Source organism: Corvus hawaiiensis, chromosome 10, assembly GCF_020740725.1.
Source record: "Corvus hawaiiensis isolate bCorHaw1 chromosome 10, bCorHaw1.pri.cur, whole genome shotgun sequence".
In the NCBI taxonomy this organism is placed as follows: Eukaryota; Metazoa; Chordata; class Aves; order Passeriformes; family Corvidae; genus Corvus; species Corvus hawaiiensis.
The window spans coordinates 18,319,470-18,335,651 of NC_063222.1; the positions used below are offsets into that span (position 1 = coordinate 18,319,470).

Genomic DNA, 16,182 nt, shown 5'->3' on the forward strand with positions numbered 1-16,182 from the left:
CCTTTCTGCAGAGCTGCCCTTGAAGTGGTCATTAAGGTGAAATCTGGGCCTGCGGAAGCTGATGGCAAAGTCCCCATGGACTTTGGTCCAGTCCAAATTCCACCCCTTGGGTTTGACTGCTGCCCAGCCGATGCCTAAGCCTGAGCCTGGCCTGCTGCCCTATGCTGAGTTTCCTTCTGCAGCCATGGAATGGGGCCTAGGTTGTACCTCACCAATGAAACAAACAGAACTGTATGATGCAAGGGTGTTTGAGTCATGATTTTCATCAGCGTTTCCTTTTCACTGAGCTCAAAGTCTAGTTTGAATGCAGCCTACTATTTCAGTCCACAAGAAAAGGCTACATAGAAAATAGGTTTTGAATCAGATGCTTTACATAAACCATGGGTTTTACTAAAAACTGATCCATTCTGCTCTTTTTCACTCCTACAGTAGCGACTCAGCAGGGAAGCATTAGAAGTTTCAGTACTTTCATCTTGTCTCAGAACATTTAAGGTGGCAAGAGCGGGTAATAATAATAATAATAATAATAATAATAATAACAACAACAACAATGAAATCATTCTCCACAACTGGTTTATTAGAGGAATTTTGCCAGACATGGACATAAGTCATCCAGAAATAGGTCATGATTTCCTGAAATGTATCTGAAGTGCAGGATTATTCGCCAAGTAAACTATACCAAATAAATTCTTCTCACTGTTAGTCGACAGTGCTCTTATTTTGAGTTGTTTTGACTGACTAGCAGCATGGTTCACATGGTGAATATCTCTGTCTTGACTGGGAACTGGGGCAGGCACCCAACTTTAACTGTGTGCCAGATGTCTCCTGCTGAAGCCAGCCATAAATGCATGTTCAGTCTAAGGGTACACAGGGAGGCTGGTTTTGGTGACCAGTCCATGTGCCAGTAACACAGAGGCCTTTTGGCAGCAATGGGCTCAGGGCTGTACTAAACCTGGAGATGCTGCAGTGGGGAACAAAAGTGACCTTTTAACTGCCCTTCCTGAGATTCAGATGGATGGGGGAAATGTCCCGAAACAGCCAGGTAGGGGATGAAACTGTGAGGGCTATGGGAAAATGAAACAGAGCCCTCCTTCGGTTTGGACAAAATAAACTGTGATCTCTCTTTGCTTTGCACCCAGCCTTGCTCAGTCCTGGCTGATACACCTGTTTTTAATGTGCTTGCTGGAAGTTGCCTGAGTCCACTGTTGAGTTGGTGGTGGGAATGACAAAACTCTTTGTACGAAGACCCTCTGGGGCAGCTTAAGGTAGACTCAAGACCACTGATTCAGCTGGAAACCTTTCAAAGTGTGTGGCAAATAACATGAAATTCCAGCAAATAGAAGGTATGAGAAGTTTGTCAAGGCCATCACAAATGAGATTTTTGTCAAAAGATCAGTCATCTGTCCCACTGCTTGCTTTTGAACCCATCCCACAGTATGAAGCAAGGAGATCCTTGCCAGTTTGGACCTCGTAATCCTGTGCTGCGTGTGGGAAAGCAGGAAACTTCCCTGCTGTGCTTGGAATTGTAACTCTATAGACGTGTTTATACGTGTGGGGTTTATTCCTTTATGAGAAGTGGGATAAATTAGACTTGAACAAAGCCAGTGACATATCCACCCTAGGGAATTACTCTGTCTGCTTATCACTCTAATGCCCACTCCATCATTCTAACCACACTAGTTAAAGAAAAACACACTCTTGACCAACATACAAGCATGAAAATGCAGGCTTTTCTGCTTTCTAAGGTTCTGACAGAACAAAGGTGATTTAAATGGGTTGTAAATTAATTTCTGTGTGCATTAAGACTCTTAACACAGCTTGAACAGTATAAAAGAGCTTTGGGTTCACTCAGAATTAGCCTGAATAAATTCAGAAGGCCATATTTCTTCACACAGCACATAATCATTTCCAAAGAATCTGTCATAAAAGGGGATGATTGAAACAGATTTCCTAGTGGATAATTTCCTGTCTGTCCCTTGCACTTTCATCTGAAGAAGCTGAATGCCAAACTCATGGTCACCAGCGTGAAAACTCCATTGATCTCAGTGGACTTTGGTTGAGCTCTGAAAGATATGAGAACAGATACTGAGAATTTGGGTTTCTGGAGCTTGGGGAAGCTCTGTCCCTATTTGACACAGCACAGCAAGACCAACACATAGCAGAGCTCCTTCCCATGGCCATCGTGCTGGGATCCCCATTCTTGTTCAATCCTCTCAACACAGCCAGTGTGACATGGGGTTATGGCAATGAGAGTAACATGGACCCATGATCTGGGAAATAGATCTTAAACTGACGCGGTTGGAGATTACAGGAGCAATTCACTGATCAGGTGCTGTGGCTCAGGATGGGAAATCTGTTCAGGTGGACCTTCCCCACGTTTCCCACTGCCATCCCTCCCCTGCTCCACCTCAGCAGATGACAGCAGGGTTAATTAATGTGTCTCCAAGAAGGACATAAAGATCTGTAGTGAGTGTCTAGGGAAGCTCCTCACACTGCTTTCTTAATAAAAACCCCTCTCTCACATCACAACACATGAATCTTTGCTCCCATCGGAGCTGGGACAGCTGATGCAGTGGGTAGAACCCTGGTGCTAGCTGAGGTAGCTGTTGCTGACTTGAGTTAAGAATGAGATTGTCAGTGAAATGAATTGATGGTTTCAGTTCCAGATCTGGCGGCCAAATTTAAAAAAAAAAAAAAAAAAACAACAACAAAAAAGCCAACCAAAAGTGGGCTGTGTAATTCAATGCTTGCTCTCAGGAAGCCACACAACACAGAAGTCGAGCGCAGGGACCCATATCTCTGGCCCTTCAACACCAGCTCCTCTTCCCCAGCCACAGGAGGCAGGAGAGGGAGGCAAGGACCCTGCCTGCAATGCTGGCAGCACCCAGGGCCCCAGGGGGTTTGCTCCTGTGTGTGCCTTCTCTGGGAAAAAGAGCAACACCAGGGAAAAACAGTGAAGTGGAACGCAAACCTCTGTCTCTGTGAGATCTCATTCATCCCAAGACTGACTGAAATGATTCAGATATAAATATTATCATACCAGAGCTTGGTGGCATTTTCATTCAAGTACAGAATACAAGGCAATTTCACTTAACCCTCCCATGGCCAGAAGATGTAGGACGAAAGCCAGATTCATGAAAGCTGTCAAGCCAACATCCCTGTATCTCCAGCCAGTTACACCGGTGTGAGTTTCACTGATGCCATCTGAGGAATTGCAACCAGCTTTCAAAGGTTTTAAAAGTACCCACCACATCCCTGTGAGAGAAGTAAAAAACCACCTCTTTCAACAAAGAGGGAGAAGGGGACACTAGAGAGAAAAAGTGTGAATTTAGGAAGCTGGTGGCAGAGCACTGGGGAGCAGGCAGGAGCTCCTAGCTGGTGAGAACATGGCCTTCCTGAGCAGGCAGTCAACAGGACGAGTAGCAGGAACAATGAGATAAGCACTGCAATGGAAACAAACACCTTTTTTTAGGCTCTCTGCACCAAGCTGCTGCTGCTGCTACTTTTATCACACCATTCATTTGGGAAGAAAACAGTGCAGCAAAGCAAGGTGCACACACAAAGCTGCACACCATGTCTGAGCTCACGTCAGTTACCAGCCAAAAAAATCTAGTTGTTAAATTATTTCATTTAATGGTTTGGGACTGCAGTGATCTTGTACAATGTTAAATCTTTGGAAACTGGATACAGCTGAGTTAATCCTTCTGAGCAGGACATGGATGATCCACAACAGGACTGAGGACCACAAGTGGTTGCTAACTTCTTCTGGGCAGCCAAAGCCAATGTTTCCATCATTAGTGTCTTCCATGGAGGCTCGAGAGCTGTTTTACAGACAAACACATACACACGTGCACGTGAAACCCCCTGGCAAAAACAATGGTTGTTTTGCATGCCAAATGTGTCAGTTGCATTTCATTTTACGACTGAATTCATTCTCAAGTCACGAATGTTAAAAAAAAAAAAAAAAAAAGGCTTAGTGAGTGTTTAAATTTAGGGCATTAATTTTGCATTCCAGTGTAGAGGGAACCCAACAGTCTCAAACCTTGGAAAAAGGCACTCCACCTCTGCTTTATGGGCAATTTCATTCTGCTTGTGTTTCCAGAGCCTACTTCAAAGCACAGATGCGTTTCAGGTAAATAATGACAAGCTTCAGAACAAGTTTTCCTGGTAACACAAATCACCTCACTAATGAAATCAGGGGAAAAATTCAGAACAACTTGATATCCATCTGCCTCAAATCAAATCCTTCCATTTATATGCTATAAGTAGGGGCCTGATTCCTCCCACAATCAAATCAGAGGCGAAACTCCCACAGATTCCAGTGGGAATGGGGTCAGCTCTTTGTGCTTGCTGGATAACCATTGCCTGAATGTGGGTGAGGATGCCCTGGTCCATCCAGAGCGAGGCAGAGGATGTGCTTTGGGTGCAGCACTAGACAATGGGTTCAGGTTCAGAAGAATATGAGGCACCTTCCCTCAGCACAGAGAACACTTTCTATAGTTTCCACATTTCCTTCCTGCTCATGTCAATCATGCATGGGGGAAAACAATGAAGAAACACCAACCCCACATGGAATAAAGTAATGGGAATCTGAGAATGAGCCACATGCTGAAAAGAAAAGTCATTGCATCCAAGATTGAAAGTATTGACTGTCTGGACTGCCAAATAAATCAGACTAGCCCTGGGGACTTGGATCTATACCTGTACTTACCTCTTCACCTCAAACCTCAAGGGCAAGCTTTCCTTTTGCTTTGGAGGTCTGGAGGTGGGCAAAAGGTGCAGCTCTTGGTCACCTTCTTGTGCATCGCTGAACCACTTGCCTCCCTGCAGGCTGCTGCCTGCTTCCAGAGACACTCCTCTCAGATCCCATCAGCCTTCCCAAAGGTTCAGCTGTGGTGTGAGGGAAGCTAGATGTCCACTTGGCTTGGCAACAAAGAGAAAAAAATTGTACTTGAACCTGGAAATTTACAGGAATGCAGAGCAGCCGTGTTGCTAAGCCAGCTGCAAACCTGCTTTGCTCGGGGCTCTTCCCTTTGTAGGGTTGAAGGAATGAGGCACGTGTTGCCAAGTAGGACATCAGTGCTACAAACAAATGGAAGGCCCTTATCCCACCAGCAATCTCGACCTGGTAACGGGCGGGCAGCTAGAGTAACAAGAAAGCTCGGCTCCTTCCTACTCACAGAAAGGAGAGGCGGTAGGATACAGGTTATAATTAGAGCCACCCACAGCAATTTTGGGGAAGCTTCAGTGTATGGATTGGGATCTTATTGTTAGTGCTGCCAGTTCACCATCTGCTTGGACTGAGCCAGTTCAGAAATCCAGTGGCTGGCACTCTCAGACACATCTCCTGCTCGTCTGGAGTTTAGCAGTGCTTTAAGCCGCCTCTGTGCCTGCAGGAGAGTCACAGCAATAGGAATTTCTGTATAAGCCTTTAGCCTGACTGTCCTCCTAATTTAAAGGATTAGCTTTGGCTTTGGAGACAAACTCCTTTTGGAGCCCTCTCTCCTTTCTTTCCATTGGATTATAAAATGTCAGTGGCTCATCCAAATTGGATCTCCCCAGCACACCTTCCTGCAGCTGGAAAAACACCAGTTCTGCCAAGCACTGCATGCTGCAGGTACAGCCACATTTCATGGCATCCCATGCAAAGCTGCACAACTGTCTCCTTGCAAAGGCCCTTGAAGCAGAGTGAGGTACAGAGCTGCCCCCAGCTCTCTTTCCAGCTGCCATGGAAGCTGAGAGCAAACCCTGGCCAGAGCCGTGCTTGCCTGGAGCAGATCAGCTCCATCCTCAGTGCTCAGGTCCAGCATGATAAGGGTCAGTGTGGAAGACTAAGGAGTTGATAGGGTCTTGCACCCTCCTGGCACAAGACATTAACACCTCAAATTTGGTCTTAATTCTTGTGGTGCTAGATCACAGCACAGATTTGATACCCAATGTATGAGCCTTCAGGCATCAGTGCTGGCCTATTGCATCTGCATCAGTGTCCTTATCCCCCTCCCCATGCAGGAGTTACCCTCAGAGATCCTGTGTGGCCCCCTCAAAAGCAGAACAGGCTCCCATGTTGCACATTAAACCCCACCAATGTGAAGATTTAAACCACCTGACTGGGACAGATAAGCCACGTCAAACCCTAGTGAGAAACGGGGCTTGCCTAAGAGAAGTGAGTCCTCGACAGAGACAGCACAGCTTAGGTTGCTATCTTTGGTTCTGCCCTTCTCATAACCACCCTGAATTTTGGTGCTTTTCCTCAAATCCCTGCTGCAGTGCCCAGGGCCCAGCTGTGAAAGCCTCACTTTTTGCCATCTTGCTTTTAACCACCAGTATTTCTGAGCCTCCCCGCTTGCAGAAACAGGCTTCAAACCATGAGTCCAGCACTCTAAGAGAAAACAACTTAAATTCTTTTCTTTTTTTTTTTATTTCCTTATCCCTACTGCTGTGATTTATTTAAGGAGGGACTTGGGAGCCTCAGTCAGGGCTTTTGGGTCCTGCTCAGCCTAGGGAAAGCAATCCCAAAGTCATTCCTGCACCACGGGCTCTCCAGGAAGCCCTGTGCTGAGTGCTCTGGCCAGCTCCCATGCCCCGGCCATGCCGAGGGGGAACCTTTCCAGCTGAAGGCACAGTGAGCACTTTCTTCCAGGTAGATGGAATAGAATCATGCACATTATGAATGGTGATGTGTCCGCAGGGGGATGGAGACGGGGCGAAGGAGGTGTCAGTGTGTTTTGTAAATGCTTTGAAATGTATTTGTGTGTTTCTGAGATGAACCTTACAGAAAATACCTGAAAACTGGTTTTGCCTTTCCTAAAGCATTGGCTCTTTCAGGCAGCAGCTTTGCCAAAAGTCATTAATCACATCTTTATTAACAAGGGCGGGGGAACAGTGACCTCAAACAACCGAGGAAAACAACTAACATTATATTCATTTGAAGGACCGCTTTGTAAAATATCTTCTGGCCTGCACATGCTACTGTTGACTTATATTTAAAGTGCACTGAGTCTTTGGGATATATTGGGACTTCTGCACAGAACCAGGGCAGGACTTGGCCCAAGGGTGTGTTTGACTTAACTATGTCTCCTGAAGTACAAGGAGAGAAAGAAGAAAGTTTTTAAAAGGTCTTCACACTTTTCTTCTATATTGAGGTGCATCATGTGAGTGGGACGGGCTAAATGCACTTCCCGAGTGTCAAAATTCACAGGTTCATGGGTCTCATGATATGTATGGTTTAAGTCCAGAGGGAACATTATGATCACTCAACTCCTTCTAGCCTCAACAGTCTGTTTACTCTAAGTATCCTGGCCTGCTGCTAACAGCATGGCACAGGGTCCACCACATCTTCCACCACATTGCTCAGTAACGCGCTCATTTCCTCAGTTAAAAATGCAGCCAGCTGAATGAGCAGCTGCATTAGCTGAGACCAAACACACCACAGGGACTGCTGCTCTTGGGGTGAGTAGGGCCGTGGATACAGCCCCTGTGCCCCTGCCCTGTCCTGCCAAAACTCTGTGTTTGCTGCTCTCTCCCTGCTCTCAGACAGTTTGTCAGCTGGGGAACGGGATCAGTGAGAGAGAGAGCGGGGACTTTCGAGGGGATTTCTGGAGCCTGCCTCAAAATGCGTTTGTTGTGGGGAGGGCTCTCAAAGGCAGTGTGGGGAAAGGGCAGGTCCCCACCTTGGGCAGGATGCTAATGCTGCATCGTGGTAGGCACACTGTAAGCCCAAACCCTGGAAGGCTGTTGCCACTGATAACACCCATCTGCTGTGGCATCATGTCCGTTGACATAGCCTTAATTAATGATATTACCAACTTAATGAGTAGATAAGCCACCGATCCCAACTCCTGTTAAGAAATTGTCTTAAGTACCAGTCACTAATCGCTATGGAGAAACAGATAGAGGGCCAAAATGCACACCTGGAGTAAAGAGGTGTGGCTTCCATGTTTTCTGGTGAAGTTGCATTTGTTTACTCCAGGACTGACTGTGAACCATCCTGATTAACACATGGCGGGTGTGCGCTGGGCGGGAAGTTGTAAACAGCCACAGCCTTAAGTAATGGCACTGGGCTTGTGCAAGACCTGTCATCCAGATGGCAGCAGGATTGATGGCTGCGGAGATCAGCAGGGTGCCAGACCAGGGTGCAGATGTGCGTGGGAGTGCACCAAACCCAGGCTTGCTCTTCCCAGACCCTCAGCTGGTGCACAGGGTCTGGGAAGACCCTCTGAGCCCTGGGATGCTTCGCATGGATTGTCTAGTTCACATGGCTTTAGGAATAGTGGACATCACCATAGAGGGCATCACCGGGTGATGCCCACTATGGTGGCCAAGAGCTTTTTGGGTTGTTTAATTGAAGACGATTTGCCAGCTGTAACTGGATTTCCTGCTACCGTTGGGGTGGTGTGGATGTAACTCATAAAACAAGGAAAGGACCTGTTTCACTGTACTGATTTGATTCTTTGGCTGTTACTTTATTTCCTTGCCGTTGTTATTCTGATCCAGTGAAATTAAAAAGGCATGAGCAGCCTATTTGGATCTGAATGTGTGAGTTCCTGCCCTGCAGAGCTTTCAGTAGAGATTAGATTGTACATGCCGTTGTGTGGGGGAGATGTGCCATCAGGCAAAGGAGGAACAAATGCAGGCGGGGCGGGAGCGGAGAGACAGAAGCGGTGTGTCTGCATGAAGCTGCCTGCTGCTCGTGGGGTGGTATCTCCATCTCACTGATGGCTGGTGAGTATCTCACAAAACATTCACTGCTTGGTTTCTTCAGGGTGTTTAACTCCTGGAATGTGTGAGACAAGGCAGCCACATCTTCCTCACTTTAACCTTTTAGAACTTGTCCTAGGAGGACCTAAAATAAAAACTATGCATAGAAACCTATGCCAAGCCTCATGCTCCTGAGTGAACTATAGGGGATCCTGGTCCTTAATAATCCTTCACTTTGCTGGAAAGTTAGATATGCACTCAGTTTGCTGGTACCCAAATAAATCTTAAGGAATTCCAAGGATTTATGTGCCTACATGACACCCAACACAGACACTAAGAGCAGACAAGCCTGGCACACTGTGCTACCAACCATTCACCTATTTCAGCTACTTCACTCTAGCTCTCTGTGTTTCTATTCAGGCAGAGTGTTTCCTGTTAAAAAAAAAAAAAAAAGGTGTTTGTTTGTTTTTTTAAGTGATCATAGGCATGCATATATCAGAAAAAAAGAAAGGACCTATCTTCTCCTTACATCTCTATTATTTCTATTGTTCAGGTATGCCTCGGGTACTTTCCCAGACATGTTGCCTTCTGTTTTTAACATTGCCATCTGGGAATCAGATACTGCACATCTATTGTGGTGCTGTTCAGCAGGGAGGGAATTTGTTCTTGCTCCTCACAGACAGTTCTGCCTTGATGCAGACGGATAGCTCAGGGAAGAGGGATGCCATCGGCTTTGTAGCCACTGCCTTACAGCTCAGGGAAAAGCTACGGCTCTGTGTGCACAGCACAGCTTGGGATGATCTGAGAGAGTTCTCACAACACCTGCAAACCAGGTGATGTCCATGGGGTCCAAACTCATGTTGGACCCTATGGAGATCATGTTGGGAAGCTATTCGGTGAATTAATCCTGCACTGGACCCTCTTCTCAATCTGGCACACTCCGTAATGCCTTTAATAATAATTTGCTTTTTGTAAATCCAAGGAAAGCAGAGGTGATCTCCACAAAACAGGCACAGGCCAAAACAGACTAAACTCCAGGGCATTTGGAGCTTGGTACAGGAGCAGATGCAGAACTGAGCTTTGTGGCTTGGACCCATCTCTTGAAGTTGATTCTGACAATTTCCTGATTCAGAGCCTTGTGCTGTAACCACAAACCCTCCGTATCCCACCCTCTTTGGTCTCCATCTCTGTCTGGTTCTTTAACTGAACACTGCTCAGTAAATGCTTACAGATTCAAGAGGAGAGGCTGCTAGTTCAAAGTCTTGCATTATCTGGACAGCTGGAAAGGAAAATTAAGAGCAGCAAGAACCAAATCTGAGCCACGAAAAAAGCCTGGCTTTGAACAGTGACAAATACCTGCTTAAGACATATTTCTCCAGCCTCTGTTACACCCATTGCTGAACACAAAAAGTTGCTTTGCCAAACTGTGCAACAACTTGGAGGTTCAGGTGGGTTACTCTGGAGTGGGCTGCTCCTGACTCTCGCAATTTTGCGAGATTATTGTTCTTTGTAATAGAACAATAATCTTTCCAGCCTAGAAAGCAGAAGAGCTGCCACCTCGATTTTGTTACAGAACTGCAGGTGAGAGGAGTGGAGCAATACCCCTGTATCACGCTGGGGAGGACCTTGTGGAATATTGAGAAGTAAAGAAACTGTGACAGAGTGTGCATGTGAGTGGTTTCTTATTTAAAAATAATCTCTGCAGACTTTCTTTTTTTTTTCTTTAAGACACAGTGGCTAAAAATGTCCTTTCAAAAATAAATTAAGCCTGAGGCTGGGTCTGAAAGCACTTAATGAGGGGTAAAAGTGATTGAAAAAAGAAAAAAGAAAAATTCCCATGCTATTCCTAGCAATGGCTCCCCCACTTCTGAATGTAAACTGTCGCTGCATCACACTAGAGAACTTCCACCAGTTTCAGACCAATACCTGGCCCTTTTAGGGCAGATGACTGGAGAGCAGAGACTCTACTGAGACTCTTATCTCCTAAAGGCACTGGGCACCCTGTCACATACATCTCCCAGCGTGGCACAGCATCTTCAAAGTCAAAAGAGCACGACAAGGTTTAAAGCAAAACTGCACCACACAATAGGATGAAACCAGTTGTGGACAACATGATGGAAAAGCTGTTGGGGAGCTGAACTGAGTTAAAAACTGCACCTGTTATTCAGCCTTTTTTAAATGAAAACCAGGCCTTTCAGACAAATCCTATTATGTTCTTTGGAGAGGTTAAAACTTCTGTTGGGAAAAGTCTCTTTGGTTGGGATAGATTTTTGATGAGGTGGTTGACTTAGCAGATTCTCTTACAAATATTAACAGCATGATATGAATAGCACAAGCTCTACATGGCTTAGAGAGCAGTCTCTAAGCTCATTTTTCCAAATGAGCAGTCCCTGAGAAGTCACATTCCCAGAGGACACCCTCAGGGAGTGAGAGGACATCCAATAATTTTCAATGCTAATACCCAGTGCATGAAAGGGAATGCACAATGACTGCTGTCCAAACCTGCAGATGACACCAGGCAGGTGAGGACGTGGCTGGTGTGGAGAGATGTGGGTCACCAGCAGGCAGAGCACATGTGCTCAGGCACCAAAGCCCTGTGCCAAGGAGTCAGAGAGGCAGCTGCCTGTGTGGAGGGAGAACACCTACCTTGGAAAGCAGAGGAAGTCAGGAAAGGACACTGGGGGCACCCCAACCTGCGTGTGACATTGCAGAGTGATATGGGTGAAGACAGGAGATGTAGACTGAAGTAAGGACCAGTTCTTGCTCCACAGAGGGTCTTGAAAAGAAAAATAATTTGCCCTTTGCTGGTCTCTGCATTTTAAGATGAAAAGTTAAGAGACTTGAAGAATGTAATGTGCTAAATTCATCCAGAAAATGAGAGGTGGTGTCATTATACTGTGTAAGCACCTCCAGGATGACATGGTGGTAAGAAAAAGAGTCTTGAACTGCAGGTAAGGCCCCCAACAAGAACACTACTGCCCAGAAAGTTAAAGTAAGAAAGTAGCATGCATTTTATCAGTGAAGACACTTACACATTGGGATGGACTCCAGAGGCAGGGCTGGATCCACATTTCTTGATGCCATCAAATCCAACCTGGCTGCCCTCCTAGGAGGTCTGATTGAAATCAGGTTGTGCTTTGCCAAACATGAGTTAAACACAGAGGTGAGGGAGTGATAATCAGAGATCCTGAAGTGCTGGAGCTCAGGAGGGAGTCTCCAGCCCTCCCGTGCAGCCATGAACTTTGGGACAGAAAATTACAAAGCTGAGGAAGAAAAATATTATTTTAAATGCCTATTGCCTCTTGGAAGGTATGAGAGGGTGAGAAAGAAAGTGAAAAAGCCTGGGAGTTCTTGGTAAGTTCTTCCAAACTGATAAACATCCCCAAAACCCCTCAATCCTTTCTCTTTTATTGGCTTTTCAATGTTGTAAGTGGAATAAACTGGTTATTTTATAGAGGTTTGTTGGTACTGATCTTTTTAGCACACTGGTGAATTGCTCCTGTTTTGGTTTTTGGTTTTTTTGAACAACTAAAGTTGAGCTTTCCACTCTTTGTTTGCAAGTGTTTGTTTAGGACTTGCTGAGAACAAGTTAAACACAACAAATGAGCTCTAGACAGAGTTTTGGGAGAGATTTATTCTGTGGTCATTCACTCTCCTCTCTCAGGAAGCAAGTCCCATGTGCAGGCACTGTTTCTGAGAAAGTTTTTTCCTTATGTTAACAGCCATCCTTGCTTGGTAATGCTTGCAAGGCACTAAGATGAAGACCAAGGGCCCAATCCAGAAAGATAAAACAAGTTATTTTACCCTTAACATTGTCTGGCAAACAGTTCATGTATTGATGTACCATCAGAGATGGAGCTGGAAGATACTGACAAAAAAAAAGTCAAGTCATGAAATTCCCACAGAAAGTCAGTGGCAGTGGCAAACCTAGGATTAACACCAAAACCACACAGTCTGTGGGTCTAACAAGCCAAGAATGAGTAGGGTAGGTAGCAAATCTTAGAAGAGCAGTGCGAAGGTCAAAAGCTCAGGAATTAAAGAGCAGTGAAGGAAGAAACCAGAAATCCAGCTGCTGAAGGAAATAATTCATGCAATGTTGATCATCTCATCCCCATATGCTTGTAATAATTTTGACAAGCATTTCATTTTATCTGTTATTATTAGGAAAATTATTCCTTTAAGGGCAAAACCTAACTGCATTTTTCAGGTCAACTTGATTCTGGGAATCAGCCTCACTTGCCTGTGGTTTTTGCTATCAGGCCAAACACAATCCCTGGTGTACTTCTCTTGACTCGGTGGAGTTATGTTGAATTCAGCTTGGCCTAAGGGCCATTAGTTATATTGCCAATGGGTTTCTTTAAAGGGATATTTCCCTACTTTGAATGCAGTGATTCCGGGCAGTGATTTTCGTTTTGCAATCTGGAAGGACTCCTGCATATCTTAAGGAAGTTTTAGTTGCTCTGATCCTGAAGAAACCTTCTTTGGCAATAGATGACTGGAGGCAGGTGTGTGCATGTGCTCGGGCTGGTCTGTGGATGGCAGCCTCGAGAGCCACTGCCAGGTGCCTTCCCTCCGCAGAAAGGGCCCGGGAAGAGCCATGGGAAGGGACATGAAACACACAACTGCCCCACAAAAGCTGCGTGAATGCTGTTCACCGTGCTTCTGATTGACAGAGGAGCATCTTATCTTCCCCTGAAACCTCTGCACCCAACCCTCCAGGTGTGTGTGTGTGTGTGTTGGGAGGGGAGCCAGGATTCTGATTAGAGGGGTTATTTAGATTCCACTACCATGGGGAGCAGCTCCTGGTACGCATCCTTTGCTTGGAGAAAGACAAAGGGAAGACCCAAAATAAGAAGGATAGGCCTTTCAGCATCCTCCAGCCTGGACATCAGGGGCTGTGACATGTCAGATGTGAAGACAGGTGAGTGCACACCCAGTGTCTCTGCACAGACTGCTGCTCCCTCTGGGTCACAAATTTATGCAGGAGAGGCCGTCACAAGGGAGCTTCTCATCTCGTGAGGTCCTGGAGAAAAAGACAGGGCTGCAAACTGATGGGTGCAGGATGTCAGGTGGCAGGACAGTATCACACCTGCTGAGATTGTTTAGTGGCACTCCCCCTGCCCTGAATGTCCCAAGTATTGCCTGTTTCAGCTTGCTTTGGCAGCCAGGTTACACCCCAAGTGCTCCAAATCACTGCAAAAAAAAAAAAGAAACAAAAAGAAATCTTTTTTGATCTTGCTTCATGCAAGATGTGAAACCTACTAATGAACCTGAGTGTAACCAGCCTCCGGTTGTTTGCCTAAAACTGAGCAACACATGAGGCTGATACTGCAGTTCTCAAGAGAGATTTGTCCTTGGGACAAAAGAGACCTGAAAGAGACCTGAGAGAGCCCGGAGCTAGGTTCAAACAGGCTGGGAAGCGTTATGCAAAACAGCAGCACAGAATGTAGGGTACGTGATGTACTTGTGAGCTTCTAAACTGAAAAATCTTCCTGTAGGGACTGATGATGGGCATGTCACTGAAAAGCCATGTTTACCTTGCTTTGCAGAGGACCCATGTTCTTACCATGACTGTGTCTGGTCAGAAGAGACAGAAAACCTTTTAATCTTGATGACTTGATATGATGGGACAATCCAGAGTCTGAGCTCTACGGTTGCTGTGGGGTGCCCCAGCACACAAGTGTGCATCAGAGGAGGGCAGGGTTTGAGGGAGCAGGGCTCAAGGGTGAGCTGCTTCTGTCCTTCCGCAGCTGCTGTCAGTTTTGCACAGATATCACTGTGATCCAGCAGCCTATAAAGCACAAAATTATTTGAATAGGGTTTGGATCCACACAGCATCACATAATGGATTTAATTACCATGAGGGAAGAGATCTGATGTGATTTCTCTATAGTACAGCCCTTGTGCAGAAACGGTTGTTGATCCAGTCATCAGCTCTGGAGATCTCAGCTCTCTCCCATCCTGCCATCTCCACATGTCTTCCTTGAAGACCATCTGCCTTGGCATATAGCAAACTAAAGGCAAATGACCAACCTCCATTTGTTGCTCCATCTCCATCTCAGGGAGACCAGCTCTGAAGGTGGTTCTCCTAAGGAACAGTGGGAAAACGTGAAAGGCTTGGGATCTGTGTCATCTAAACTGGAACTGGCTGACTCAAAGAGCAGAAATCATTTGCTGTGGTGTCTGGAGACCTCTGAACAGCTGCAAAATCCCAGTACTGAGATCTCAGTAAGGTCGCAGTTGTGATGGGCTGGGCACATTGCCAGGGTGGAAGATTCCAGGATCTGCAGCCTCCTGAGAACACCTAGCAGCCAACACAGGCTTTGTAAAGACACCTGAAAATCCTTACTTAAAGCTTGTCAGCTTAACATTAATAACTGGGAGGGGAAGGGTTTGGAGCCACTGCAGTGCAGCCTGCGAGGTGAAGCAGAAAAGCAAAATGGAGGAGAGAAGTGAGTCAACTCAGAGAAAATCAGCAGTGCCTTTTAAAAAGCATGACTGGAAACATGCTCTCTCCCCACAGACTGGCCTGTTTTTACAGGCTCATACACACATCCACAGAGCAAAAGTAAAAATAGCTGAGGGGATGATCATTGCAAACTGCAACAAATAACAATTCAATAATAGGATTTTAATTAAGAAATCCATGGCACCAAATAAATTCAAGATTTGGCACAACAGCAGTGTCCAATAGCCATAAATAAAGCAATTTGCTAATGACTGCACATTCCATCTCATTTTCCTTGATGTTTTCCATGGCGTCATTCCTCTGAACCACAGGTTTTCTTTTAATCTCATCTCAATCTACAACACTATTAGGTGCTGTGCTTCTTCCTTCACAGCACCGTATTTGAATGGCCACTAACCAAAGCCAGGGAAGGTGAGGCTGGAACACAACCTTGTCTCCTGCAGGCTGAGCCCCAAGAAGGCTGCTGGTCACGCCCCGACTGCACGAGTCACTCACACATAATCAGCTGTGGCTAATTCAGAGCCAGAACCACCCCCGTGGCCCCTAACAGCTTCTGCACTTGGGATTCAGTTGGCTCCACAGGTTTGACATGTCATGACAGAGACATTTCTTCTTCACACAGCTCATTTTGTCCTGAGCTAATGAGAGATTAACTAACCCATAGCAGCAAATCAGCTGCTGCTGGTCTAGGGAGGGCATCTCAGGTTCTCTCCTTAACGAGCTTCACATTTGGCTTTTCTTAGCTGAAGGAGAGTTCATCAGCACAAACATCCTGCCAGTGACACAGTCCTTATCTGACAGATGGAGCCCAAGGAGAACTGTTTGCAATGACCTAATGTTGTTTGCTGCTTACCTGGCACAACACCAGTGAGCTGCTTCTCCCATGCCCCGAGAAGTCACTAAACAGATGCTCATGGCTCCCAAACAAAAAAGTCTTCACTCTTCTTGAGCAAAGTCAGGGCTTACAGCATATCAAAAGCACTTTGGAGCCACTTTGTCTCTTCTGCTGCATGCTG

At 46.0% G+C, this 16,182-nt stretch overlaps 1 long non-coding RNA gene across 1 annotated transcript; it reads right to left on the reverse strand.

Annotated features, from left to right (window-relative positions):
• Nucleotides 1-3,613: 3,613 nt before the first annotated feature.
• Nucleotides 3,614-4,917, reverse strand: LOC125330656. The gene is made up of 2 exons (XR_007205673.1): nucleotides 4,712-4,917; nucleotides 3,614-3,821 (listed from the first exon to the last, which is right to left on the reverse strand). It is a non-coding gene; the product is annotated as an uncharacterized LOC125330656 (long non-coding RNA).
• Between the last annotated feature and the right edge of the window lie 11,265 nt (nucleotides 4,918-16,182).